Below are 25,969 nucleotides of genomic sequence, written 5' to 3'. Positions count from 1 at the left end.
ACAAAAAACCACACACACAAAAAACCACACAACAACAACACAAAACCTAAGAATAAAGCACCACAAACCAAAAAAATCAACCACAGTTTTAAAGAAAATTTATTTTAACAGCCGAGAACACTGCCACACACACATATATATGATGAATACAGGTGGTCGAGAAGGTGAAAAGGAAAACCCATTTTGGTGCTTTTATAACAACACCTTTTGCATGCTCAATAAAACCCCAGGTTGTGTTCTGCCCCCGTGCTTTACGGCCTGCCTGGCCCCCCTGTGGGGGCCTCCAAGCATGCCTGTGAGAATTTCATTACTTATAGCAAGGGAGTTATCTCTCAGCAGAGAAAACATACACAGCATCCTGCATGAGAACAAATTCCTTCCGATGTTAAAGCTTTTTCCTGGCAGCAAAAGTTTCTTTGACCAGGTATTAACCTCTCCTTCCTGCTCATTTCTTCCAAAGGTCTGCACCTACAGTCTGTATTCTTTTTTAATTTTGTCATCTGTTCTGGAAACGACTGTTAATTGCTGTTTTCCTCTTGCCTCTCTTCACTTTTTTTTATGATATAGAGATGTTCATCTGTCTTCCTATAAACTGTCTTATTTCCAGATTGAAGAATTCTAGTTTTAAGTCATACCAATTACTTTTCTCTGGACTTTTCCCAGTTACTCCATAAATTTACTGAGATGAAATCCAACTGCGTAAGTTATTCAAGCCACCAGTGCATTTTAATGACAGCATGGCAATGTTTTCCATTTTTTCCTTTCCTTATTGTTTCTTGCCTTCAATTCATTTATTTTCACTGCTCCAAAGCTTTGAGTCGAAAAAAACACTCCTGAGAAAGCATAGCATTCATTGTTTTATATGTGAAATTCACATTTTTTCCCCCATATACATCACTATCTTTCTACACCTGTTTTTATCTGCCATTTTATTGTTACAATTGTTGTATATATTTTTATACTTGTGTATTGTTGATATAATTGCATATATTGATATAATTTTTTCCTCTGAAGTTATGCACTATTCTCAATGACCTTGTATTCTTGTATTCTCAATGATCTTTCTTCTTCACCTTCTCAGGGAAGCTGTGAATATATTAAAGAAAACAGATCCTTAGGTATTCTCTGCTGAAAGCTGCTCATTCTTTTTTACTGTTTGGGGATTTTTTTAACTTTGAATTTACCCTTGCAGAACCTTCCCTATTATCTAGAAATATTATCTAGGTAAGAGTAACCCTTTTGAATGCCTTAGAAATAGACAAGTGGACTTTCCTTTTCCACGTGCTACTTCATAATCAAGAGAACTGGATGTTCTCTTTTCCTGATGAACCCCGAAGAAAACCTGTGTAGAGACCAAGGGAGTAGAAGTATTTTCCTCTATGATCATGACTGTTGCCAATGAAAAATACGCAAAGTAAAACCAAAGAAGATTTAGTTACTTCTCAGATAGCATCTTTTATTTCTTAGATATTCACCCATTTGCAAGGCATGTGGCAATACAACCTGCATGTGGGTTTTTTCATTATCCTCCTTTAACAATTTTACTTAAGACTCCTGCCAGGAAGTAACAAGTGGAGCCCATTTGTCCTTAGTCATTATATATCATAAGATGTGCCAGAATGCTGACCAAATGATATGTGTTCTACTTAACGTATTACATTTTGTGCTTAAAAGTAAAAAGATTTATTGATAAAATTATTTTGGCAGTGTTTGAAGTTGACTTCCTTCTCATTCATTTATTCATTCTGTGTGTTCGTTTGTGCATTCTTAATATTTGCAACTAAAAAGCCCCCATTTTACATTGTGCTGTATCCACTGAGTAATGAACTGAATCCAGCAAGTGGAAAACAAGAGTAATATTATCTTTCTTAGTAATTGAATCTCTGTGATTATATGGTGCTTTCTTTAAGGATGGCTGGGGAAATATATTCTGAATATCACTAGCAAAACAAGGTCTTTGTTCTTGGTCAGATTTGAAAAGAGACAACTTTTTTGTGAAACTGATTTACAGAACTCTAAAGTCCATTATCTGTATTCCACTGGCAATTACTTTTGATTATCACGTATATGTATGCTTTAATAAGAGCTGCCTTTTGAAATCAGCTCCTCCTTAGACCTAATCTAGGAATAAAACCGTAATGCCAAGTTTATGATGTCTTAGTGTGTTGCTATGGAAGTGATATTAGCAATATTAGAAATCCAGCACTGTGGGTGTAGCAGTAGAATGTGATAGACACTGAAAGCATGGATGCGGTAAAAGAAGATTTAATTTCAACACAAATATGTTCGATTCTTTGGAAAACCATAAGAGAAAAAAAAAGGACAGTATATCAGAGTAAAGTAAGTATATTTAGATATTACTGTTCATCTTGATGAGGATGTCTAGAATGTAAGGACATAAAGTTCTTGATTGTGAAAATATATGTCTTAAAAAAATAAATTTAAATGTTACAGCCACTGCATGTGAATTAATATTCTTAGTAAGAAAAAAGAAAGGAAGTTTTTTAATTGTTTGCTTTTGTGGTCATAGGCTTATTTTCCTTTTTTTGTTTTCTTATAATTTTTTAATTTTTTTTTTCATTTTGAATATGCAATGGGAAACAGACCAAGCAGATGGTAGCAGCTTAGTTCTGTTCCTTTTTAACTGTGATTATTTCCAGTGACAGTTAAGAATGTCTGGCTGTCTTGGGCCCTTGTATAGTATGCCTGTTGATACTGAGTGATTACTGAATAGCTCTATAATATATACTTATGTGCAATTCAAGGTACAAAATGATCAGTGGAAGTTTGTTACAATGTGCTTAGATGCATGGAAAGATGAAAGACTGAAGAATGGATCAATAAAGTCATTACTAGATGGAAAATGCTATGAAAACATATCGGTGATGTACGATTAAACTAAAGAACAAAAATCACATACAATCACTGTTTCCAACTTTTGACAGGAAACATGAGCCTTTAGGCATAAATGACTGTGAATGGCAAAATGCAGCTGCTGCCTTCGTTTGAATAGCCTAAGGAAGACAGGAGAGCAATCAAAACATGCCCTAGCTGTAAGCAATCATTTCAGAGCTCTAGCTGACTTAAAAAGCTATAGCAAGTGAGACTCTGAAGAGTACTAGACAGCATCCTGTGATGCGGCACTGCCAACCCCTTTGGAGGAGATGCAGTGAATAAAGGAATATTCATGAGAAAAGGAACATTCCATAGAGAATTAAGCCAGCTGCACAGCCCACAGTCTCTGCATGAAGCATCACATATGTTCCAGTTTCTGCAGCTGCCCTTCAACCTCTCTTCAGCTGCTGAAACACCCATCTTTGCCTCCCTCTCTCTGATCCTAACAAGTGCTCCCCAGCAGCAGCTCAGGACTGTTTGCATGTTCTGCAGCAACTGGATGTAGTGCTATTAATATCTGTTCTCAGATGCACTGTTTTATGTTTGTCCCATTATTGCTTTTTATAATGAGACAATTATAATTGTCCCATTATTACTTTTTTAAATTTTAATTTTTGCTAAGAACTTTAAAAGTGAGAACATACCAGTTGCCCTAAGAATGCATTGGAGCTGTAGAGCTGCACACAGTAACTATCACAAATAAATTGCTGTTGTGAGTACAATTTATGTACAATAGTTGGTTTAAGAGGAAAGTAATTCCAGATGAGGTGCAAACCAGAGGTGTCATATCCTCCTAGCATAGTGCTGTGCCAAGTTTTTTAAGAGCTCTGGATACAATAATATCACAGGTCCAGAAAGAACAGGACCGCATTGGGAACAGCTAGAAGCCCATTTTTATTTTCTTTCTGGTTTTGAGGCAGACTTGATTCAGCAGGAGTTTGAAGGTCTGTATCATGCTACTTGGTGTATTTTGCAGACATATTTGTAGTCAATCTTCTTGACATCAAATACAGCATTTGGGGAGAAAGCAGAAATAATAAGACAAGGTGAAATATTAAAATAAACGTATCTATATTATGAGAGGAGCATATTTTGTTGACATAGGTCCAGATTTTGCTGCTTTTGCATATCTCCATTTCTCTTCATTCACCATTCTCCCTTTTACTGCATACCATAACTGCCAGAAACAAATGAAATCCAAAAATTCTGTAGAGAAAAACAAGTTAAGCACCCCCAGCTGTTTGCAACTGCATAAGCTGCTGCTTCATTAATTCCAATATGTATGTGCATAGGCCTCAAGCACAGCCTTGCTCCAGCAACTGCCAGGATACAGAATTATTGTTTGTAATAAATCATCGTAGGCCAGAGCTCTGGGTACCCTGGTGTGACACATGCTGTATTTGTGAGAATGGCATTTCCAACTATCATAATACTATGGGAAAACTTAAGTTTGTTATTTTCTTTGTTGAGCTGACTTCTGACTTTTGTCAACTTCACATTATTCTTAAAGAAAAAAAAAAAGGAAGAAAAAATTTGGTTTCTAATGTCAAGAAAAGGAGTTTAAGTTGCTCATAGAAAAGTAATACCATTGTATAGTTTTGGTTACGCAAAGAAAAATTAACCTAAGACCTGTATTAATTTGAGAAAGTTTAAACCATGACTGTGTCTCCATTCATGTTTGTTGCTGCCTGCAAATGAGTTCTCCGTGAAGATGAGACAGAAAATAGCACAGTGTAGTGGAAATTGCTAAACTGAGACCAAAGATATCATGAGTATATGTGTTTCCCAATGAGAGTAAATAAATAATTCTTTCCAAGCCTTCTTGAAAGGCATGGTCATATGGCACCATTTTTTTCCTTAATAGACTGTTTAATTATGGTTAATGGAGTGCTCTGCTTAAAATTTCTTGAAATAATATGGCCAATGGCTTTGTCAGGAAATACCTTATACTCAGAGATCATAAGTAAGGAACTTTTCAGAGGAATCCAGAGCCTTATATAAATATAGGAAATACACCAATTCTAATTAGTTTGGGTTTGTTTGAGCTGAATTAAAGTCTGGTTTATAAAATAAGCCTCATTTTTAATTAAGTAAATGTCCTTGCAATCTTTTGCACTATTTATGTATGTCAATTTAAATAATGCCTTAATTAATTTTTTGATTGGAAGATATGAAAGTCTGAAGAGCTTGTTTGGCTTATTTTGTTTTTAAAGGAAGATAAAAACCTACTTCTGTTTGTTTACCTTAGTCCCCTCTGCTCTCTGTCAGGCTATAAATTAAAACCATTCCAGTTCTTTTAGCTGCAGTGAGAAAAATTCATCTAGGGTTTACAAGTGGCTTTCAAATTGATATTTGTGTTCAGTAGCATGTTTTCACTGCACAATTCACTAGACATTCTATTTGAGTTTTAACTCTCCTCAATCTGATCATCTACACAAAGAGCTATGTTTAATAGGCTCACCTATGTAAATGAGAATACTAGCAAGTGTGTAGACACTGTCTTTCAGCTGAAACCCACCAGTGGAGGTTCAGAAAATGTCAGTAAGGAGAGAATAGCCATCCAGTGTTGAGACAGGTGTCAAACTTGGCTGTCAATCACCTGTATACACTGTGTGGTGAGAAGCCAAAGTATATGGTGCAAATGAAGGTAGTGAAACACTGGAGCTTACTGGTGTGCATGGTCCAGTAATAATGTGAAGCTGGGAGACAGAGAGCACAGAGTTGTTTTGGGACTAAACCCTGGGTGGGGTTATCACTAAAGAGCATTCCAAATCATGCTTCTATCTTAAAACCTGACAAAACTTTCCATGCATAGAAATTTATTTATTAGTTTTGTCCAATGTACAGACGATTTCTAGATGAGAGGAACTCACATTGTTAGTGTTTACCTGAAGATACAAACCTTAATAAATGTGGCCTCTTAATTAAATAGATAACATATGTGGTTTGGGAAGAAATACAAAATAATGCTGAAAAAATGTGATTTCCATTTTCTCTTAATAAGAACAAAATTTGAGCAAAATGTCAAAACTGTTGAGTGGATTGAAATCAACTTGGAATTTGAACATAACCAAAAAAGTGTATGTGCTTTCAGGTGAAGATAAAGCACATTCCTGCTTACATAATACATCATTTTATGAATGGCGTACCTTGGGCTGTAAACATAGCATGCTAAAGGAGATTATACAGTTTATTTGCAGTTCATTGCTTTGTAGAAAGAGCCAGAGCAGGTATCTATTGATTAACCAAATGCTTGGGGATAATTAGTATGAAAAAGAAGCAAGCTTTAAAGAACATGGAAACTATATACATCACTTCCACAGTGCTAAAGTTCCAAAAAACTTCCTGTGGAGGAGATAACCTGTGGATGCTTAGCAAGAATCTTTATACGAATACATAAATTAGAAAGCAAATATTAACTGTACATCTGTCTAGATGTTTAAGCAGGACAAATGCAAGCGCATGTTTAAAGTGCATGTTTTAAGTATAATTAAAAAAAACCCACCAACAATAGTTACCTTTTTTCCCACAATGCTTCTTTCTTTTACTCTTTTACTAGCTAGTCTACAGCCAATAAAAAAATAAAGGTAAAGTATGATTTGCTGAAATACCTTTGTACACTCCATGACGAAATGTATATATAATAGAAGTGTTAAAAATAATGCGGTTCCTCAATGCCTAAAAAAATATTTAGAAAATATGTAGTCTGTATGGGCTCAAAAAATGTCTAAAACATTTATTTCTTTAACACTAGTCCTTAGAACCCTGGATTACAAGAAATCATCCAAGTGAAAGGTTTCTACCTCACTTGCTCTTAATCTAAACTAGTTTACACTGTGGAAAAGTCATAGACTAAGACTAGGTATGATGCAGATGAAATGTAGTGAAATAAATCTCTGCAATGGATGCAGTTGTCAGAGTAATCTCACCATGGAATTGCTCTGATGAGAGTCAGAACAGTTTAGTTTAACTCCTGTGTTACTAATTTTTTCTCTTAATTCCTTTATAGTCCCTGGTTTATTTCTCAAATTGAACAGTGTTGGCAACCAACAATCCAAGGGAGAAAAAAAAAAGACTAAGCCATTGTTATTTCAAAACACAGCTAGAAGTTAGTGCCTGGTACTGTGAATCTGGAGAAAGAATTAAAATTTGACTCCTCTCAATTTGACCTGAGCTTTACTGTAGTTATGGATAAATCTTGAATTCAGTGGCAGTTCTACAGCTGACTTCTGTATGACCTTGATTTGACTTCCATGAACTCATGAAATTCCCTATCTGTAAAGTGGATGTCATTTTTCTGCATAATATGGATGCTGTGAGACTTAATTAATTCATATTTTTTGCTTGTAAAGAGCATGAGGTTCTATCAGCAAAGTCTATAAAGAGACAAAGCTGATAAAACCTTTGTGAGTATTACAAGGGAGAAGGCGCAGGCTTAGTTAAATGCTTAGTTAAATTTTGGATGTGCAGTAAATTACAAGTCATGTCTTGCCAGAACCATTTTGATAATTTAAAAAAAAAAAATCTTCTTGAGGAATGTAGTGAAAATGTAGGAAATTGTCTTCTGTGCTTGTGCTGGAAAGCTTCCTTTACCTTGGTATGGTTTTATTTGGATGTTGCAAGGAGACTGGAAAGGAGAATATATTTCTACTGAGGATTGTTAAATGTTGGTACAGACTGGTGTCTTGTAATAGGATTGTTATCGTTGTTACTATTATTTCTGTTGTTTGTCATTAGTAGTAGTAGTTTAGCTCTGATGATTTTCATTATACTATTGTGATTCTATTTGAATACATGAAAGAATATTTCCTTTGAATTCTTGCTTTCATAGCTGTGAATTTCTTTACACATGCAATGGAGTATATACGTTTGATTTAAACTATCTAATAATTGCTCAGAACATTAAATTTATTGAATGCTTGCACAATGTTTACTTCAAAACATTTTACTTTTTCATATAAAATTGATCAGATTTATTCTATGATATCCTAAAAGGTACCGAGTTTGAGTGAACACATCATTACATGAAAATGTAGATGTCTATTTTGCAAATAATTTTAACAGTTTAAAGGAAAGTTAGTCTACAATCTAATTTTCTCAAGTGAATTAGATTGACCACATGACCACAGCACTTTGAAAATACTTCATTGATCCAAAATAAAGTTCTACTTTACATTTCCATATGTTCTGTAATACATTTAGCCTATAAATCCAAAATGTTTTGTAATACTGAATCATAGTTGGATTTTAGTCTTGGTTTGGCCATATAAGTACGGGCCCCAAGGTGCTGATTCTACATTGACTTTCGTGCCATGACTCCAGAGGACAGCTTCCTCATTCATTTAACTAATTTTGTACTCTCATCTCTTCTAGCAACACTTTTAAACTCACTTACAAAAGTCCATGTATTTTTCAGTTCTCCTGTATACTGGTATATGAGATCAAACAGCACCCATGATGTTGTGGGATGTATGCTGTGTCTCACACCTCTGAACTGATTGTCAGCTCCTCTATCTGCACATCTATCATGAACTCTGCTGACTCATTGTTTGGGCTCTCTGTACCACTCAGTTGATCACAGTTGATCATATCTCCATTCCAGGCATAAGTTACCTCCTTTCTTCAACACTCCCTCTTTTCTGATACAACACTTCATGTTAACCTTGGCTGAATGTAGCATTGTTCAGGCAATGATTGCTTGTCATCGTGCTCAGAAGGATGTTTCCTGGGCTGAGACCCTATGTGCAGATAAGTGATGTATCTGTACAAAAATTATAACCTTCCTTTTCCATCTTGCCCTGATTCCTACATTGCAGCAGGTTTTACGAACTCCCTTTCAATAGCGGATGTTGTCCTCTGGAACCCAAAGCCAAATATGGGAAAAATTATACATATAGGGTTTTTTTGTTATTTGTTTTGGGTTTTTTTTTTTTCCTTCTTCTGGGTCCTGTGCTTTTAGGAAAATAATTAATGCACAGGCTTAAATGATCTAATAAAGCATCATCAAGGTCATCATCAGCATAAGAGTAATATTTTTATATCTATTTAAACTACTTTGATTCAATGCTAAAGATATACACAGCATCTTTTTGAAGATGTACTTCTTTCTCCCTTGTTTCCTGGACCAATAGCATGTGTTATTAGGCTTGTGCAATGACTCATGAATAGTTTGCCCATCAGTTCAAACTGGATTTATATTAGAACTATCTAATTCTCGGTGGATGGAATTATTTTCCATTAAATTTAATTTTTTTTCAGTTTTTTTCTGATTTAGTTGTTGTTTCTTCTCTGCTACCTAACCTACTCCTATGGAATGTGTAACTCACTGCATTAATTTAAGGTAAGCCTGAACAGAGTTTTGAAGCTGATAGATGTTTCCTAGTTATAGGAATCTCTTTAAGTAAGCTGTTAAATACTACACTGTTACCATGGGCTCAGTTAGAACGATAAACTAGTTTAATGTGGAGTATGACTATTTCTGTCAGTATACCCTTGAATTTTTAAGTTTTTCAAATCAAGTAGAAGTTGTTTATATTATGAAGAGTTTTTTTTTTATTAGTCTAGAGAAAAATATGAAATTATTTATGTTGATTTGTGGGGGATTGAAATTGCCATAAGTAGGAAAATCATATTCATTATACATAGGATAGTTAACAAATTGATTGGAAGACTTAGATTGTATAATTTATCTTATATCATGACTTCAATAGGTAGGCTATGATTCTAGTAAAAAACTGTCACTTTGGATTTTAAATCTATTTTTATCACCCAGAACATCTTATCTGTCAATATCTGACTAGAAGTCCTGGTAGCTTGAGACAGCCTTTCTCTGTGTGACAGATAATCTGAAGCTCTGAGATCATCGGCTGAAGTTTCATCTCTAGGAGTGAGAGGAATAAGAAAAAAAAAAAAAAGGCTAGAAAGAGCAAGAAGATAATTTTTGATTATACTTCAACCTGTGACTTTTGCCTTGAGCCCAGATAGAATGAGTGAATCTTCCTATCTTATCACTGCAAAGACAGACTACTCCTGTATTGATTTAGACAGAGAAATTCAAATAAGTTTTGGCTTGATTATTTCTTCATAATGTCTCATCTGATTTTAAGGGAAACTATACTACTGATTTTTTTTCTTTTCAGCCTCATTTTCTCTTCTAATTTTCAGTGCAGCAGAATATAAGTTGATGGTCTAACATAGACCTTTGTTATACTTGTCAGCAGTGCCACACATACCATGAGAAGCTTTCCATTCAAGCACCCTCAAGGTGATTACTTCATTACAATACAAATGTCTTGAAGATGAAAAAGAGGCTAAAATTTCCAACTAAGATATATATAAAATCAGCAACAGAGTAAGTGATTGTTGTTGAAGACCCTGAAAGGTCTTTCACGCCTACTTGCTATAGTGACAAGTGCTTGTCTAATCTACTCATAAATATGTCTTTTAGAAAACTGGAATCATATTTCTTGGTACCCGTAGGGAAAAAGACACTGCATTTAATGTTTATAAACATTCCCTTTAGTTCACAAGTCTGTATTTGACAGTAAGAACCACAAGCATATTTTCCTGACAGTAATTTTGAGTACTGAATATCAGGCATTTATTTATATACGTACCATAAATATGGGATAGATTTCTACCTTTACTTCTACAAGTAATTTTTTGATTTAATGCACAGTGTGCCTGTATTGTTTACTTAGGTTCCTAAGAGGATAACTGCGTGTTCTTCCTTCTACTGATGGATTTGGATACTGCATAAGGTAAATTAAGAGCCTAAGAGGCAGAAATGTATTAGTTGACTACACAAAAGCTATAGTGCATATTTTATAATTTTATATTTATATCTGTTCTGTTGAAATTTGAGAATATTCTAGGTTTGAAGTTGTATTTTATGTCGGAGAGACAAGTGTTGGCAAAAAGCTGAAAGGAAGGTGAGACTTTGTGTTGACTTTAGCATAGACATAAAGTCAAATTTTTTATCTGGAGTCAAAATGAAAAGCCAAATTAGTGAAAATAATCGGGGACACAAGTGAGTACCTGAGATTACAAGACATCTAAAGATGTAGAATCAAACTTATTCAGACCAAGCATACTTGAAAACAAACAATACAATCACTAAAAATTTGCTAGAAATTTTTTACAAGGAATCATATCTGTTGACATTCGCATTAATAACTTGATACAATATGTAGATTGCTGGAAGCCAACACAGGACTCAAAGGGGTTGTTTCTGACTTTAACTGTAAGGTTAGAACAGTGTTAGGGACCCTTAGTAATAGATGTCCAAACAAATGTACATCAGAGATACTCACAATTATTAGATAATTCACATCTAATTAAGCTCTCCATTGGGTTTCTGAACTAATGACCTGATTAAATTTGACTTGCAGCTTTGCCAATTACATATTTTCCTTTTATATGTTCCTTTTTGAAGCAAATTCACAGTATGATCAGAGTAGCAGTTTGCACACATCACAGAAATGCCATCATCTGCCTCAACTGGAGTGCTTTTTAATCATTCTTGTGAAATGTAATACTGTATCTACTTCCAGTAATCTGAGATTTCCTTGCAGATTTAAGTTTAGATTAATCTGCTTTGTCAAAAACCCTTGAAAATAAATAATAGCTGAGATTTGTTGACAAGAATGGGCAGGTGTTGATGACTTTAACCAAACTTCATGTAGAGTCTGTAGGTTTTGGAAAATTTTCAAGCTCAAAGCACTGAGAAAAATGCTCCTGTTTAGATTCTTGAAGTTTCAAAAGCTACCAGATGAAGAGTAGCAGGTAACTTTACAGCAAACTAAGTTAACAAAATAACATTTAACGGAGTCTTGTTTCTCAGCTTCATACAAAAAAGAATCTTGGGTATCATGATGGCAATTTTGAGTATAGCAAGAAGAGAAGGTAAAAACAACAGAAGAAAGAAAATTTAGTCTTTCTTTTGAAGAGAAGGAAAGCTGTTTACAGTGATGGATGTGTACAAAATTTGCTCTGAGTCTAGATTTAAAAGATGAGCATAATTATTGCAGAAGAAAAAAATGTTAAATATGTTTAACTCACTTTCATTACCGCAGGAATGAAAATGTCATTTTAGGTAACGTAATGAATCTGATGCATTTTTAATTTCTACTACCACAACTATGAGCACTATTAGTTAACAAAGTAACAAAGTTGACAAGAATTCCATATTTGCTCCAGTCATTTACACTATGTTAAAATACGAGTGAGTAAGCAGCAGTTGAATAAAGGTTCATTATCTTCCAGAATTTATGTTCTGGAGAACAGGTAGAAGAAGAAAAGTTACTTCTCTTTCTATATAATAGAAAAATCACATCCTAGAAGAGAGGGAATTGGACTGGAATATTTATTTCTGTCTTGTTGTTTATTCACTGATGTGTCATACATTAGTTGTTAACTTCAAGGAAGAAATAACATCTAGATTGTTAATCATTAAATCCAAATACCAAGGGTATTTTTTTATTTGCTTTACCTGAAGAGATTCAAAGAATTAAAATGGGATTGGATTCAACAGAGGAAGTTATGAATTTTATTTTTGCCTTTCTGCACTTCCATTTGCATTATATAAACCTATTTCAATTCCAGAATTTCCAACATCTCTTATTGCTTTTCTGTAGCAAACATCCCATCCATACTTTATTTATTTTTAAAATATTTATTTTTAGATCACCTTGAAAGATGAGAAGATGACATACTGTCATATACTGTCATACATGGAGATTAAGGTCAAAATGCCTCAGTTTGGTTGACAAACTGAGCTACCCATGACCTGCTTTCCAGACTACTTAGCATTACAAATAGCTCAGTGGTACAGTAGCTTAAAGCAAAGCTCCTGCTGACTTTCTGTTGCAGGTTTTACTATTCAGTATGTCTGCACATCAGGACAACAGGTCAGAAATCAGGTGATCACTAATTCTAAGATCCCATTAATGGCCATCCATGAATAGTCTATTTTAAATTACTCGCTCATTAGCACATAGAAATTCAGTAGCTAAGGAAAGAATATTATTCTGTTCTATGGGTTTTCATTCAACTGCTTTAATTGTGAGTATGTTTTTGTGTTGTTGCTATAACCCCAGGTTTGTTCTAGGGAAGTTGAGGTTGGGAAAGGAAGGAAGAAAGAAAGAACTGAGACTGAGATGGGCTCCTATTATCAATGTTAATAAGCAGACTTAACATACATGAGAATCATACAGGGTCCTCAGATGCTGCTAAGAAAATAACTGGTGTCCTCAATCTGAAGCATTCTTAGTACAAATGTAATTTCTTACTCACAGTAAAGCTGTCTTTTCTAAACACATGAAGGTTGCATTTTTAAAAGCAGATAATTGGGGCAAGCTTTGACACACAGGGCTAGCTTGTGCTTTCTATAAGAATATGCCCTGCTAGATATTAGCTGCATGCTTTGAAAGCACAGAAATTCTATAGCTTTGCATTTAAGAGTTGATGAGAATCTATTATCAATAAGAATTTCTTTTCTTATTAGTGAACCACAAATTTTCTCTAAATTGTTTGGCTAAAATCAAGACAAAATAAATTAAAGTAACCTTACATGAAAAATTTCATCCAGCTTTGTCAAAATTATAGATAATTAAAACCATTACCTTAAAAAAATTGACTAGAAAACACAAAAGGCTACAGTTCCACAGTTCTAATATTTAATGACAGAAACTAAAAGAGGAGGTTTTTTGTATCTCTCCTCTTTCAGCAAAACACACTGTTTTCTGAAACCCCAAAGTGAGCTGAAAATGTGTCATTGGTTGTAAATGGGCTTTAAACTAAGCTCGTATTGAAGGCACAAAGTTAACTTTAAAAATTTCTCACCAGAACAAGCATTTTTCAATTTCTATATGGTACAGATAGAAAGAACTTGGCTGAAACTACATTAGTAATTGTTTCTTTTTATTCCAAAGCACTCTGTCCATCAGTTCAGGTTTTTTATGTAGTTTTTATAATATTATCAAGGCAATTGCCGAGTCAAGTTTCTTCATACCTGTCTCAGCAGATGGTTTGCTGGAGGCCCATCTCACAAATGCTAATCTCTTATATCTCTTTAATTGAAATTTTGATCATTCAATTAAGTTCTCCACTGTTCCTTTGAGTGAAAACGTTGATGATACATGCATGTATACGTTTTAGTGTATATACACACACCCCCTACGTATATATACACAAGGCACACACACACATATATAGATATACACCAAAAAGAACCCAAATTTGGGTTTGATTTTTGTGTTCAAGAGAAGAACTGTCACCATGTAGTATCTGTTCATAGCTAACCAGACTGGAAAATCTTTACTTCACTATTTTTGTGTGCAGAGATATATTGACAGAAAGGTGGGAGGCTTTTACATCGCTGAATAAATCTGGTTTAATTTAAAGGGAAAGCAGCATGCCAATTATATGACAGAGTGATAGGACACATTGAAGAAATGTCTGTCAGGTACATTTATACATTTAGCTTACAGGGAGAAGATGCAGCTAGGAGTGCAGTAATTTGATTATTATATTAGCCCAGCTTTTAAGAAATCATATTCTGATACTGTTATGCTTTTGGAAGACTTTTTGCTAATTTAATATCATATTTTCATATCTTGATGACTAAATCCCTTAAAACTTTCCAGAGAAGTTCAAAGCTTCCTTAATTTTTTCTTTTTAATCATGTGAAATTTCATAAGGATTTGTATCTTTTATTAAATGGTCAAAAATTTCCAAGCATATTATTCATTACTAAATTCTACCATCTACCTAATACTGTTTTTCTTTTGCACAGTAGATGTCCATAGAGACTCTATAGATGTTCACAGTAAGACTCCTAAAGTTTTAAGTCTCTGCATTGTACACAACACTGTCTTCTTTTAACAATTGTAGGAAAATGCCAAGGTGTTCCCTCAATCCCAAAGGCATCCTTTCTTATTTGCCTAAAATTTAATGGTAGGAATTTGCAAGATATCTTCTTGTCTGTGTAGGAGAACAGACTTTTGGAAAACTCAGAAAACTGGACTTTCTAGAAGTGCCTTGTTATGTTTATTTAAAGTATATAAAGTATATAAAGTAAAATATTTAAAGTAAAGCTATAAAGCACAATTAAGGGTCCTCAGGACTCTCCCTGGACAACCAAAACCTAGAAAATATGAAAATATTTTGAATTTCAGAGGCCTGAGATATGGATACAGAAATAAACTTAATATCTTTAGGGCTTCACTTTTACAACATTACGTTCATTTAAAATGAGAAATAATAATATCTTTATCTTTTAAAACAGATGAAATCAGAAATGCTCTATATTACACTGGATGCACAGGAGATACTGAACTACTGAGGAAGAATAGTCATTCCCGTTTTTAGTTTACAAGTTTGAACATCTGACAGAATGTGAATAAATGGTAAAGAAAGTAAATCAGTCCAGCTGGGCTTTAGTCATTTCCCACTCCTTGCTGTATATAGACTGCGTTTTCCAGGGGTTCAAGTTCAGTTTCCACATCTGTGAACAAAAGCATCTTATCTCAGAAACCTCATGAAGAATTGGTCTTAACACGTTGCTTCAAAAGGGGAAACTTGTGTTGAGATAGATTACTGTGTAAATTACACTGCTGCTGTGTAGCTGTATGCATACCACTGCAGTCTTATTTGAATGTTCAGGTTCAGCAGCAACCTTCTGCTGAATCTACTACTGAACCTAATGTCACCATGAGCAGTTCTGCATCTCATGAGAGGATTGGATGCTTCAATGAAAGTATAAATAGAAGCTGTTTGGAAAATGCAGTTTAGACTTGTTTAAAGGAAAAGCATTTTTTCGAACATATTGATCCAATTGAATGCCACTAGTTGGACACTAGGAGCTCTCTATTTTAATGTCTTAGCGGTTAGCAACAAAAAGGAGTACATCAATTTTATACGGGGGAAAAAAAAAAGGAAAATCATACAATGAAAATTACCCAGAAAAACTAGTCATTTGGTCAGAAACACTCCTAAATATGCTAATGACTTTACAAGTAAATGGGTTAATAGTTTCATATACAGAAGATTTTTTTCCCTGGTAATTTTAATAAAAAATTTTTCTTTAATATCTGCTGAAGGTGAACTAAATTTGACCAAGTTTTCTTCGCTGTATGTAGTTGTCAGGTAAAAACAACTAATATTGGAGGGGTTTTCAATATGTCTGGTTTTAATTCCTATTTCTAAAAATCTCCTTTTTAGTTTGGATATTTGACCTTTAGGATGGCATTTTCCTTTCACTCTGTATTAAATTTAAGACCAGGGAATGCATTCCAAACAAAATCAATGAATCACAGAAAGAGTTACGTGATAAGACTGCTCAAGAAATATTTGTATTTGGTTCTGAGGTTTGTAGATAAATATTCTGTAAGTTTGGAGAAATGAATAGATCTTTATTAAGTGCTATTTTTGTGCCAGTGAGATGGAGATCTTTCTATAAAAATTCCTTATTGCATACATCAGTCCTTAGTTGCTATTATAGAAAATGTTAAGTTTCTATTCTCTAAAGTGCTTTAAAGACACTGTGAGCAGCACCTTTTTCAACACAGGCCAGTGCAAATTCAAGAAATCAATGATAACATTTTTGCATTTGAAAGTAGCCCAGTTGCAGTTCTGGTGTTGTGGTTGAAAGATGACAAAAGGTGTACAGTAGAAATAGATCAATGACTAGTGTTTTTTATGCATGAGCTTCATTGTTTTCTTTGCTCTGGCTAATCCACTCAGCCATTCTTGGTTCCTCACTAATTTTTTGCAGCTCAGTAAGCCTTCTTACCAAATCAAATCCATCCTTTATCATCAAATCCACCCTTTCCTCCTTTCTGTTCATATCCATGTGGGCAACTTCCCCTTCTTCCTTTTTATCTAAAATTTGAATACTTGATACGTCGTCTTTCCTCACAGTTATCTCTTTCTGTTCAGCTCCAGGGTTTTTGCCTTCATCTCTTGCAATCAAATTTGAGCCCTTTGCCACGTTTTTAATAATGGGGCTTACCTCACATGTTTAAACTAATAGCTTCCTCGTGTCCTTTGCTTCCCTTGCTTCACATTACTGGCTTGTTTTTCATTCCTACTCTTCTTGCTTCCTGTGACATGAATAGTAGTTCTATTATACCCTCTTATTACGAAGTATTTCTAAAAATACCTCCTTTGAGAAAATGCCTCACTCCTTTTGTATCCCAAACTTCCAGTTCTTACATATCTGCAGCAAAGGCCTCTGAAAATGAGTAGAGGATGGTATTCCTTATAAGCAATGATATTGATAAGTTAGTATGCTAAAATGAAGAGTAAGTGATGTGACACAAGACTGACTGAACTGGTAATATGGGTTCAGACTCTCTGACCTGGCTTTGGTTGTTTCCCCTGACCTGCTACATAAGTTTTACAGCTTCAGTTGTTTTAGATGTAATGGTTTACAAAACATAGAACATCAGCTGCCAAAAAAATGACAGAGAGAAATTACTAATGTCACTTTATAGTAGGGAGGTTTGCTTTTTCTTTTTTTTTCCTTTCACTTTCCTCTTTCAGGCATGAATCATTCTATTCTATATTAAATGAATATGTTTCAGGTCTCCAGATTTTCATCACTAATGAAGACTAAGAGTAAAAAGTTCTGATCTAAAACAAAGCCTAAATGATCCTTCCTACTAAAAGAGATACTAAAGGAAACAGGAGAAATCTAATAAATGAAATCCCTCCCATATTCACCCTTGAAATGGCTGGTCTTAGATATGGTATGCACTGCAAAGCATCAGTATTCATGACAGAGTAGACTGAATTAATAGCGTTGAAAAGTGAATTATTTCATAGCATAGGTTTTGGTTTTTTTCTACTGCAGTCTTTTTAAAAGAGGAAATGAAAATGCATGAACTTTCTGCTATGAATTATTTTCTTTTTTATAGTATTTAACTTCACTAGGCCATCACTGTGCATGTCATTTCTAATGGATAAAATATTCCTGCAGCAGCTGTACAACATTATAATTAAACTTTTCCTACTTTTGATGGATAAATTACTGGAAACATTTATATAGTGGAACAACTGCATTACCCATCATTTCCTTTTCTTTTATATTGCACTAGAGAGCCTCATTCATCTGTACATACTTAAACATAAAATTGTGGGGAGGGAAATTGCAATCAGGATTAAATAACTGATAGGAGTCTTTTAGTTTTGACATTGGAGGTTTCTTGGGGAGTGGGATAAAACTATTTAGGAAGTAAAACTCTGTTTTCACTTTGCTTGAAAAGAAGCTAATCTATTAAACATCAAATTGCAATGGTGATTTTAGAGAGTGTCAAATTCTGAGATATTCCTTTGTTAGGAAATTTTAAACACTGTGGTTAGTTTTGACCTTGAAAATTCAGTTACACAAGTCAACAGTTGAACAAACATCAAAATTTCCAGTTGAAACATTTGTGTGTGTTTGATTCATATGTAACCTGTATTTCTTATGAACTTTATTCTGCTGCCTTCAATGGTATCACTCATTCTCAGCAAATTAGTATTTTCTTTTGTGCTCCACAGAGATCTGACTTCTGGAAACCATAGCAATAGTTTAGTAAGTGGCAAAACTGCAACATGATTGAATATCTTATCAACCTAAACCTTAGAGATGAACAGGGAACATGAAACACCTGGAATGCAGTGCCTAAGAGACACTAACAGCTCAAAGGAATGCACAGATTAATATCCTGTGGTTCGTGTATGCAGTGCAGATCTCTAGCCTATGAATGCGGTGGATTTACACTGCGGTGGTTCTCTATTTTCTTATTTACAGCCTTTTTCCCCCTTGGAAATTGTTCTTATGAGAGAAACAAAGCAAGTCCTGCTCACTTTCTGTTAGGAATACCTCTGGAACATTGGTAGAACGGATAAAGAGATGGATTCACTGTTAGCTCTGCAGAGGCAGAGTTATCAGGTATTGCTGCAGGTTGCCTGGTGCAAGCTGTGGGTAACTCTTCCTTCTATACTATAGTATGTAGCTACTGGTAATTATAACTGCTTTGGTGTGCTGCAGGTCAAACCTGGAAACAATGCAAATACAGACAAACCTGTGGCAATGCACAACATAGAATGTGTCAGTTAGGGATTTAGCATTTGTTGTGGAAAGGAACCTAAACTGCAGTGACAGTATCTTGAAAAGGGGTGGTGATCTGAACTACATTTGCAACAGCTTATGGTACCTGAGTAAAGAGAATATTGAACTTCCAGCCGTATGGATGATCAGCATTACTGCTACGGCTGTTTGACCTCCTAATCTAGCAAAACTCTTGTGTGTTCTTTTTCTCTGTTCTTTCCTTATTTCCCTGCTCCTTAATGGCCAAGTCTAAACCCTGAACAGGCTCTGCCTGAGTCCTATCCTGAAACTCATAGCCTACAGCTTCCCCGATAGAGAAATATCAACCACAAGGACAAGTGAATATTCTGAAAACCAACATCAGTGTGACTCTAGGTGGAAGAAAATTTGACTTTTTCTCTTTTGTATAGGACAAACTCTGCTTGCCCAACCTTGTCAGTATTCAAAAAAACAGTCAGATTTCAATCTCCATTAAAAACTTGCTTCAGCAAACACTAGACATTCCTTTAGAATAAAATTTTTTCTCTCCATTAGAACTCTACTTGTAAGCTTTGTGTCCAGTGTGTCTACAGACATTCCCATACCCTCCAAAGTACTTAAAGCAGAACAGGACATTTGAAATAACTGTGATATTTTTACTTTTTATTATTATTATTATTTTCAGTTGTCCATGATAATTAAAAGTCCTTTCTTTGAGATATTTAGCAGAGGAACTACGCATCTTAATGGGACCTTGGCTTGGCAGCATGCATTTAAAGGTGATAGAAACCATGTACACTATTGAAGGAAATGAGCAAGGGTGGTGGATAGAAAGGAGATGATATCTTCTCTGGGAATTTCCAGGAATAAGCTGGGAACTTAGATCCTTGACTCCAAAACTAACCTTTCCTCCTATGGATCAACTAGTCTGTGTGATGAGGCACTCTACCACCTAGATACCTTGCACTGAAATTGTAGTAACCTGAAGTACATTTCTAATGCTTCACTGAGTGTAAAAATAATAAATGCATTTTGTTGTTCTTTTTGTCCCCCTTTTATATTTATCTGCAGTTGAATGGTGAATGAATAGTTGGAAGACTCACAGTTTTGAAGACAAAAGTGCACCAGAAACACTGAGATGCATGCAAGAGGATGTGCCTGTATACTCTACTAATACCTTCCAAAGCACTGTTTTTATAAACTCCATAAACTAAAATATTTTATTAATTGATGGCATAACCTTGAGTAAAGCAGTCACTCTGTTTTGAAGCCAATGTATGACCAGTATGAAATACCACCTGCAGGTCCAAGTAAGAAATCTAAGCATTTCAATGCTCCTGAAAGATTATGATGCATACTATTTTTCATGTACAGTAGTGACATTTAAACGTTATTCAGAGAAGGGGTAATTAGGAATTCTTGCCAATGATGAGAAAGACTGGCCATATGTTACTGAAAGTTGCTAGTAGAGATTGTTTCACTCTCCAGTGTCTCTTAAAGCACACTTTTTTTTACAGCCCTCAGTGTCTGTAGATATTCTTCTGCCTTAAAGGGAGGTTGATCATTTTTGTTTGGCCATGTATCTAAATGGGTAAGAGGAAAAACTTTACCAAATCTTTGACCTATACAAAAAGACTTCTTTTGCTAAAGACAATAAAGGATAGCAAGAGTTAAAAAGTTACACTTAGTGCCCTGAGTTGTCTAAGTATTTGTTTGAACCATAAATACTGTCCAACAACTGAAGAATTTGATTCAGTGATGAATATTTCTCTGTAAATTTCTTATTTGTATAGTCAACTAAGTTCATTCGCAGTACGATTAAAAATTATTATGACAATCCTTTAAAATATCATGAAGGTTTTTACTTTTACTTTTCTATTTTTTTGAAGGCAATTTCTGATCTTTCTTTTTCATATATAAACATGAATCCGTGTGAGAAAAAGTTTAGGGGTTATTGGTCATGTCAAGGGTTGAATGGAAGAAATTACACTACCTCTACTCTGGTTGTCACTACTTTGCCCGATATAGTCGTAAAGAAAAATGTATAAAAGAGCTTTGAATCCTTAGTTCTTCGATCTATAAATTATAAGCTGTCTTTATGGTTTTGAGTTCTTGATTTTATAGGATTAGTACATTAAATTTAATGCTAAGTAGGACACTAGGACTTACACTTTTGTCAATTTCTGGTTCACATTCAAATTTAGTCTTTTTTAAATACTATGTAAATATAGACAGCATAGAATAACCAGGGTAGAAGTTTCTTTTTCATTAAAAATGCAGCACAGCAGATTTGTGATAAATGGTGATGTTATATATATTGTATATGCCAATCCCTTCTGGAAAATTGGAGTGATTCTAGACCTAGCCAAGACTTTGACGTTCCACCCTAAATGTTTAATCAGGGATGCTGTGACATTCAATGCTGCTTGTATAAATGTGTCAGCCTAATTTTTATTAAATGAAACAGCATCCACTTCTGAAAAAAGAAAAATTATGACTGAACCAAACTAATGCTATTAATGCTTCTCACTGGATATGATATAAAAAATCTTAGGTTAACTATGATCCTCACTTCACTGAACACAAACTTCCCTAGTAAAAGTTTTGAATTGAAATAGAACTCAGAGGAGTGCTGTGTCAAATTAATGATCACAAAGCAAGGCTCACAGAGCATTAGTAGTCAGCTTTTGCCTTGGGTGAGACCAGGGAATAGATGCCATCCAGTTATCTGAACAGAATTTCTATGCTAAAATCTGTCCTTCAAAAACCAGGAGAACCTTATGGGATTTATCTGTGACTTCTCCACTGGATGATTCTATTCTGGCCATGGAAAATACATACTGGATTTCAGATAAGGGTCAGAGACACCAACCACAAAGAATCATTAAGTTGTTGCTGCTGCACATTAAAAGGGCTATCCAATTCTGACAAACTTTGCTTATATATATTATTTTTATTTTTTTGTATAGTCTAAGGCTTTTTAAAGGGAGACTGGATGCATAAATAAGGAGAATTTAGCAGAATTTATGTTTATGGGTATTAGCTAAATTTCCCAATATAGAAAATATTTTTGTATGAATATTTCTACTTCATAATGATGCTTTTACTGGTATTTCTTCTTCAGATTGTTTCTTATGTATATTTTATCTGCTTTTTGTCCATCCCATGGTGTTTAAATAACAAAGTAATTTGGTTGTATTCTGCTATCAACAAGTGATGCATGTTTTAATAATACCAGTTCATCCAGGTTTTAATTCCCAGTGCTAGTGAGAAAGTAGTGGACCCCATCAGAGTTTCCATATTGCTGTTCTGGAGTAGGACATTGGGAAGTGCTGGTTTGGGAATGCTGCTCTTTAAACACAGAACAGAAACATGCTCCATAGGACAGCCAAGGTAGAGGCACATACACAGGGGAAGTGTAAGGCTGCTCAGTGGATAAGCAATGGGGTTTGTGCTTATGCTCTAAATCTTCTGAAGTTTTACAGGAAGTATGATAGCTAAAGAACAAAGAGATATTTTGAGACATATTTAAACATTACTGGAAGAGAGGAAGAGTTCTCTCTTTCTATACAGTCAGAGCTTCCAGTCAAGGTGGAAGGAGAAAAGAGTCTTTTTCTTACAACTCTTTTTCTCCCATTGTTTCCAAGGGGAAATTGTACCATACTCGTTTTTTGACAAAATAATAAATTAAGACTCTAACACCTTGACCAGCTCTAGATTGTAAATTTACTCATATGCTCTTACTTAATCAATCCAAATTGCAGAACTGTTGTATGTGCCAGAATTCTTTCCTACCTGGAAAGTGGGGGCAGTCAGAACCCCGGTATCCTTTCTAGTGAATGAATGATTAGATGTGTTTAGTGGCAACAAATACTGTTCTGTATTTTCTTTGGTGTATTGCTATGTCCCAGGATATACTTTGCAGCACTTCTACCTAGACCTGATATCCACCCCTGCTGTTGGGTGGGAACAGAAGGTAAAATGCAGGATTATATTCAGAAATACAGATTATGCTTAAAAAGAGACATCAGGTGATGTGGAGCTGTCATGGTTTCTGTAGATCCAAGCTTTTTTGAGAAAGTTGGTGCTTAGCTGTTACTACAGAGATTTTATGGTTTAAGGTAAAGAAAAACCCTATTTTGTTTCCTGTAGTCCTGGTTCAGGAAGAATTATGTGATAGACCTATGCTCAGAAATATTTTATTCAAAAATCACTTTTTGTGTTACAGAAATACAAAATGTTTCCATCATCATAGGAGAAAAATTTAATAGGAAAGAGGACTTGGGGTTCCTAACAGAGAAAAAATAATGTTCATAGTTTATCCTGTATAAGATCTAGTAAGATACTAATTTTCTTATCTGGTAGCTGGATCTTTAATCTTATCTATTTAGTCTTTATTCTTTTTAAGAACCCATCATCATTTGTCTATAATTAGGAAGCAGTTAGTACATCCAGAAACCTACTGAAATGCAAGATTAACCCAAAGGGAAAAGTAATTTAATCTTCATTACAGTTTTGCCATGTCACTGAAGTCCTAAACTTAGTCACAGATGCATTCTCTTTCTCTGTGCTTGAGAAGAGATTTTGGTAAATTGTACTGTGACAGCTCTAAAAAATAGCAGCCTGCCTTTTTGTTCTTCCCTGCCCCCCAACCAAACTGCCTCCCAGTTACCCTGACATATGGTTAACTCATGACCTTTAGTGTAATTCGTGATTAGATGAAGGTTGAAGATGTTCCAATGTAGCTGTGGAGGGCACTGTGCCATTACATGTTGCTGGTGTCACTGGAAGAAAATATTGCTCATCAAAATACTTCTTTTTTTCCCCTTATAGCACTTTTAATTTTATGTTTGTCTAATTTTATATGTAAATGGCAAAATTCTGCAGCTTACAAGTATTTCCAGCCAAAACTGAAGTGACAGTCATATGAGTCATATTGTTTCTTTGGGGAAAAGTGGAGAAGATTAACTATGGGCAAAATAGTATTAATGTAGTATCCAACATTATCTTGTTTACTCCACTTGAAATATTTAAGTTGCATTAACAGTAATGCTCCATTTGGGCATTACATGGCCTTTGATGACCAGCTGATAAGAGGAGACAAAAAAAATATGCAGGCTGACATGAAGCCATCTGTTGCTGTCTGAAGACAGTTACCTCTCAGGCCTTTAATCACAGAGAAAAAAGAATTCTGGATACAAACATTCAGCCTTACAAAGGTGTTTCAGAAAAAAGCCCAATCAGAAATCAGATAAAAATATAGAGAGAAATATGTTTGATGTTAAAACTCCTCATGATTTGATCAGCATGTTCAGCAACTCAGGAAAAGTAACACTTATATTTTCTTTATTACATAAGAGAAGGAGCAACAGAAGCATAAAATACAGAAATTACGGGGGGAAAAAAAAAAAAAGATCTTTTATTGTAGTGCACAAAGTAATGTTTGTATTTTAGGATGAAATAGAAAACAACTGGAAAGCTCTTTTAATCATGTTAAAGACTGTATGATGATATATCCAGGTCAAAATGTTCCCTAGTTACTGCAGCCAGTCTGGTAAAGTCATACTGGCTATTCATATCCCAGAAGCAAAAGCAAGGAAAACTTGCCCTGGTCTTCTGGAAGCAAGTGGTCTATGACCCAAGTGTGTAGAAAAGTAAAAAGGGATGACAAAAGCTGCAGAGTCTTCAAAGTAGCCTGAGGAGCCCTATGGCAGAATGATTCCTAACCTCAAAGTAAAATAGCTATTACTTGATCGATGTATCACATAAAGTTCTTTACTCTGCAACCTCACAGAGCACTGTTTAGTTCATAATTTGTTTTTGAAATGTTTTATTCTGCAGCATACCCATAACAGTAACTGCCATAACTTAAATGATGTTTTAATACCATGAGATCTCATTATAACAGTATGGTTATTCAGTTTTTGCTGATACATGAGGTAAGAATACCAGCTGTTCTGGCTGAGTTACTGGCTCTATGGATTAGTAAAAAGAAAATTAATATACTCGTTATTGACAGGGTTTTTTCCTGTTGAGTTGCATTTAGAGGCACCAGTCAGGATTAGAATCTCATTATAATAGATGCTATATAAACATTAAAGATGACCTTACATGGTAAATACAACATGCTGTTACTGTTTAGTTTAGTGTTGAAGCAAGCTGAGCTTTTTTTACAATTTCAGGAAGAGAGGTCCTGTTTAAATAATGTTGCTCCTATTTAACTAATAAAATTATTTCAGTAATCTAAAATGTGCATAAAGACTAACAAAAAGTATAATTTAGCTCTGAGATTACACTGAAAACTGTCTAAAATGTACTTCAATGATTTGTACTGACAGCCTAAATATTGTATTGCATAGTGATCTGGGGGTGGGGAAATGGAAGTAAAATAAATTGTTTTCCATCACAAAACAACACTGAGTATAGTAGCACGATTTTATTTATAGCATATATGTTTATTTAATAAATTTATTGGTAGTAACCTAAAGAAAATTGAACCAAGTTGAAAAAATGTAGCCTATCATCACATGCTGGAAAAGAAGAATGTGTGCAAATATGTTTGCAATTTACTGAAATACACTGCATTTTGATATATATTGTATACTGCAGGAAAGATAAGTTATCTTCATATCTTACATTATTATCATATGTGTCAAATAGAATTTTAGTTTGTCATATTTCTAAAAAATATAGGCTCATTTCAGGAAAGCAGTCATCACTATATATGTATGTTTGTCATATTTATTTTAAAGTTTTAACCATCATCTTGACTTGATTTTTCTTGGAGTGATGGAAGGAAAGGACCATCTTTCTGACTGTTTAAGAGAGAAACTCACCAGCAAATGGGTAAGAACTCTAAGGATGATTGTAGCATTAGCTCATCTGGAGTGTGACATAGAGAAAAAAAAGGATACAGAGCATTTTGGCCATGGCATTCTAGTAAACACTCTGAATGAACCTATTCTTGGAAACAGAGGCCTTCTCATGTAAAGAGAATGC

The 25,969-nt window shown here is 34.6% G+C and overlaps 1 long non-coding RNA gene across 3 annotated transcripts; it reads left to right on the top strand.

The window, feature by feature from the left end:
- Positions 1-2,230: 2,230 nt before the first annotated feature.
- LOC126652148 (uncharacterized) lies at positions 2,231-25,673 on the top strand. Of its 3 annotated transcripts, none has more exons than XR_007631894.1 (5): positions 2,231-2,340; positions 9,154-9,235; positions 10,060-10,159; positions 10,596-10,655; positions 20,042-25,673. It is a non-coding gene; the product is annotated as an uncharacterized LOC126652148 (long non-coding RNA). The 3 variants fall into 3 exon arrangements; XR_007631893.1 differs by having other exon boundaries at positions 10,035-10,159; XR_007631892.1 differs by lacking the exon at positions 10,060-10,159.
- The last annotated feature ends 296 nt before the right edge of the window (positions 25,674-25,969 follow it).

The sequence above is a fragment of the Myiozetetes cayanensis genome, unplaced genomic scaffold (assembly GCF_022539395.1).
Source record: "Myiozetetes cayanensis isolate MyiCay16 unplaced genomic scaffold, myiCay2020 scf7, whole genome shotgun sequence".
NCBI lineage: Eukaryota > Metazoa > Chordata > Aves > Passeriformes > Tyrannidae > Myiozetetes > Myiozetetes cayanensis.
The sequence above is the reverse complement of the archived record's forward strand: the minus strand, read 5'-3'. Positions and strand labels throughout refer to the sequence as shown.